A 4,973-nucleotide genomic window follows, 5' to 3' on the forward strand; every position below is an offset into this window, starting at 1 on the left:
CAGTTCCCTTTTTCTTTTACTTTTGACATTCAATATTATTTTATATTAATTTCAGGTGTACAGCATAGCTGTTAGACATTTATATAATTTATGAAGTGATCTCCCTGACTAGTACCCACCTGGCACTATACATAGTTATTACCATATTATTGATTATTTTCCCTATGCTTTATTTTACATCCCCATGACTGTTTTGTAAGGACCAATTTGTACTTCTTAATCCCTTCACCTTTTCCACCCAGTCTCCCAACACCTTTTTCATCTATCACCCCAATAGAACTAGTACCCATCTGACACTATATATAGTTATTACAATATTATTGACTATGTCTTATGCTGTACCCTACATTCCTATGACTACTGTGTAAAAACAAATTTGTACTTCTTAATTCCTTCCCCTTTTTACCCACCCCCATCTGCCCTCCCATCTGGCAACCATCAAAATGTTCCTATATCTATGAGTTTGTTTCTGTTTCATTTGTTTATTTATTTTGTTCTTTTGATTTCACTTATAAGTGAAATCATATGACATTTATATTTTGCTCTCTGACTTCCTACACTCAGCACAATACTCTCTAGGTCCATCCATGTTGTCACAGGTGGCAAGATTTCATTCTTTTTTTTTCTTTTTTTTTTTTCTGTTGGTAGATAAGTAGGTCTTGAATTTGTTTTTCAAACAAGACCTGTTCTATCTACCTTTTCATTTAGGAGGCTAAACGCCGAGTCAGCTTGACTTCAAGGACTCTTTTGTTCGTCTCCAGAGATTTCATTCTTTTTTACTGCTGAGTAATATTTCATTGTATATATGTATCATCTCTTCTTTATCCATTCACCCATTCAGGGACACCCAGGTTGCCTTCACATCTTGGCTACTGTAAATAGTGCTGCAATGAACATATGGATGAACATGACACTTTGAAGTAGTGTTTCAGGTTCCTTCAGATAAATACCCAGAAGTGGGATTATTCGGTCATTTTTGTCTCTTTTTATAGTCTTTATTTTAAAGTCTATTTTGTCTGGTATAAGTATTGCCACACAGTTTTTATGTTTGTTTGTTTCCATTTTCATGAAATATATTTTTCCATCCCTTTACTATCCATCTCTGTTTGTTTTTCAATCTGAAGTCAGTCTTTTATAGGCAGCATATGTAGAGGTTTTGTTTTCTTATCCAGTCAGCCACCCTATCTTTTTATTGGAGTATTTACACCATTGCCATTTTATTGTTCATATTTTTGATTTTCTTGGGGTGGGGCTTAAAGAAGTCCCTCTAAGATTCCTTGTAATACTGGTTTAGTGGTAATGAGCTTCTTCTTGTCTGGGAAGATCTTTATCTGTCCTTTGATTTTAAATGATACCTTTGCTGGGTAAAGTAATCTTGGTTGTAGCTCCTTGCTTTTCATCCATTGAATATTTTGTGCCAACCCCTTCTGGCCTGCAAAGTTTCTGTTGAGAAATCAGCTGACAGTCTTATGGGAGCTCCCTTGTAGGTACTGTGTTTCCCTGAAAATAAGACCTAGCCGGACAATCATCTCTAATGCATTTTTTGGAGCAAAAATTAATATAAGTCCCGGTCTTATTTTACTGTAAGTCCCGGTCTTATTTTACTATAATGTAAGACCCCGGTCTTATTTCATTATAAAATAATAAGACCAGGGTCTTATATTAATTTTTGCTCCAAAAGGTGCATTAGAGCTGATTGTCCAGCTAGGTCTTATTTTTGGGGAACCACAGTAACTAACTGCTTTTCTCTTGCTGATTTTGAGGTTCTCTCTTTGTCTTTAACTTTTGGCATTTTAATTATGATGTCTCTTGGTGTTGGCCACTTTGGGGTCATCTCGTTTGGGACTCTCTGTACTTCCTGGGCTTGTATATCTATTTTCTTTACAGGTTAGGAAAGTTTTCAGTCATTATTTCTTCAAATAGGTTTTCAATTCCTTGCTCTCTCTCTTCTCCTTCTGTTATGCTTATGATGTGAATGTTGGTATGCTTGATGTTGTCCCAGAGGCCCCTTCAATTGTCCTCATTTTTTTGGATTCTTTTTCTTGCTCTTCTGATTGGGTGTTTTCTGCTGTCTTATCTTTTAAATTGCTCATTTAATCCTCTGCTTCATCTAATCTACTGTTAATTCCCTTTAATGTATTCTTCATTTCAGTTATTGTATTCTTTATTTCTAACTGGTTCTTTTTATGTTTTCTATCTTAGTTTTTTATTTCCTATCTCTTTGTTGAAGTTCTCCCTGAGATCACTGAGGAGATCAGTGTTTGGAACTCTGCATTTGATAGATTACTTGTCTCCATTTTGTTTATTTCTTTGTTCTGTTCTTTTATTTGGGACATGTTTCTTTGTCTCCTCATTTTGGCTGCCTCCCTGTGTTTGTTTCTATGTATTAAGTAGGGCTGTTATGTCTCCCTATGTTAGTAAAGTGGTCTTATGTAGTAGGTGTGCTGTGGGGCTCATTGGTATAGTCTTCTTGGTCACTGAAGCTACATACTGCAGATGTGTCCTTTGTGTGGGTGGTGTGTGCCCTCTTCTTGTAATTGAGTCTTGGTTGCTCTTTGCAAGTCTATGAGAGGGATTGACCCTTGGGATGATTGATTGTCAGGACTGGCTGTGACTACCGTGGAGGAGTTGTGGTACAGGGGCTGACCCTACAGAGCAGGATCTGCCTTAGCAGGTCTCTGGTGTCTGCCCAACCTGCCCCTTGGGTGTGCTGTCCTTGGAGGTGGCTGGGTGATGCTCCAGCTCATTTTGAAGCTGGCCACTGGGCATGCCACCCCAAGGGCCACCTGATTGGGGACTTGCTGCAGGTCAAGTTCAGCCACAGCCTGTACTCCACTTGGGGCCAGCTGGCAGGAGCCACAAAGCAGTCCACAGGTGGCTGCCACCCACGCCATACTTGAAAGTGCCTTGAGAGAACAAATTGTGAACCAAGTCTGGCTGCTGCTAATGCCAGGCTTAGGGCTGCTCAGCCAGAGGCATGGGACTTGCTCAGGCCAGATTCTGCTTGTCTGGGTTCCACGAATTTTTGAGAGACCCTAGGAAAGTCTGTAGTATGAGCCAAGGCAGATGGTTTGTAAGATAAAGCCACTAACAGTGGTTTGGGTGTGCTCAAAAGTTGGGTGGGGTAGTCTCTGAGAATCACCAGCCTGTGACGAATGAATGGTGTCAGCCAGCTGAATGGAGACTCAGATAGAGGTGTGCCTGCATATGCACACAGGAAGCGAGGGAGGAGGGAGGCGCAACAAAGAAACAATGGCATATACCAGTGATTCTGTCTGGGGGAAAGATGCCCCTCCAGCCCACATCCTGAAGCCAGACAACTCAGCTAACTCCCCTCCTCAATATGTCTCTTTCATCTCTCCAGCTGCTGCTCCAGTGCAGTGATTTCTTTGTGAGTAAGTCTGCGTGTGGGCCCTTTAAAAGGAATGCCTGGGACTCCAGCCACCCTCCATCTCACCCAGCCACAATCTCTGCTGTTTTTCACAATCAGAAATTATGGGGACTTCTCTCCCTTGCACTGAAACCCTGGGCTGAACAGGGGCTGGGACCACTTGTTACCTTGGGGGAAACTCTGCAACCCAGATATCCCTCCTGATAGTTAATGGTCACTCGTGGGTATAAGAGCAGCCTGTTTCACATCTCTACCCCTCCTACCAGTCTCAAGGTGGCTTCTTCTGTATGTCCTTAGTTGTAGGGCTTCGGTTCAGCAAGATTTTAGGTGATTCTCAATGATGATTGTACTGTAGTTTAGTTGTAATTTTGATGTGGTCCTGAGAGAAGGTGAGCACAGCATTTACCTACTGTGCCATCTTGACTGGATCTCCAGTTCTCTTTTTCTTACTTGCCTGTTAGACCATTCATAAAAACATTTATGTTGTAGTAAACTTTATTTATAGTGGAATATTTACATTGCAGAAAGTGAAAACATCATAAAATTTAGGATTAGACGTTTCCTGCCTTAAAACTTCTGCTCCCCTACTGCTAGGAATTGACCAAATTTCTCAGTAGGTTCCAGCCTTTTGCCAGGTTGATTCCTCTCTATGCTTCTTTAAGACAATTACATCTTATTTTCTCATAATCGTTTTTCAGAACAATTTAATATTCCATTCCTTTATTCTCTTCCAGGCATACTTTCCAGACCCAAAAACTAATTGAGGAACTCTGCTGAAAAAGTGTCTTCTGCCCTGGGTCTTACTCTTTAACCATACAGAAGAAATAGTAAAAGATAGAAAATCTTAAGTTTATTCTCTTATTCATGATAAGTGGAAGGAACCAGGGTGGAGATATTTTTTTCCATTAGTATGATTTATATACCTTATCCAAAATTTTAGAAGGTAGAAGTATCTACAGTCAGGTTTGGTTTTAAATACTGTAAAAAATGCTGCTATAATATCATGGTATATATTGATATAACATTTATGGCTTTATAAAAGACTATAACTTTACTGAGAGCCAATAATAAAAGATTAACAGACTGTAGAAAGATGAATTTAACTTTGTTATGAGAGACTGAGGCTTGCTAAAACCCGGGGTGCTTTAGTGAACCAGAATCTAGGTAATTTGTAATAAAATATCATTTTTGCAAACTTTTGAAAGCCACCCTATATTACACATTTTTCCTGCCACAAATCAACTTCATAGTTCCCTCCTATTCTTTCTGATTTTATACTACAGAAAGTGTGTGTGGCCTGTGGAGGTATTGAACTAACTTTTCATTTTTGTTTTGAAATACTTATATGTTTAAAGAGAGATTTATTTTATTCATTTGTGGTAACTAATATTTTCGTGGTTCTTTTAATGTGGACTTGTGCTAATTTGAATGAAATGGATCTCTATGTACTTGGCTTGATTTTTATGTTATTATTTTCATTACTATTATTACGTGGTGTATTTCATTCCAGAAAATTTTCATATGCATTTATTTTATATTATTATAATCAAAAGCCATTGGATATTTTGTATCTTCTTTTGTT

At 38.7% G+C, this 4,973-nt stretch overlaps 1 non-coding gene across 1 annotated transcript; it reads right to left on the minus strand.

Annotated features, from left to right (window-relative positions):
* Nucleotides 1-636: 636 nt before the first annotated feature.
* LOC141572576 (small Cajal body-specific RNA 15) lies at nucleotides 637-761 on the minus strand. The gene has a single exon (XR_012497900.1).
* Nucleotides 762-4,973: the final 4,212 nt, after the last annotated feature.

This window comes from Rhinolophus sinicus, chromosome 14 (assembly GCF_057876585.1).
Source record: "Rhinolophus sinicus isolate RSI-liver-muscle chromosome 14, RSI-T2T, whole genome shotgun sequence".
In the NCBI taxonomy this organism is placed as follows: Eukaryota; Metazoa; Chordata; class Mammalia; order Chiroptera; family Rhinolophidae; genus Rhinolophus; species Rhinolophus sinicus.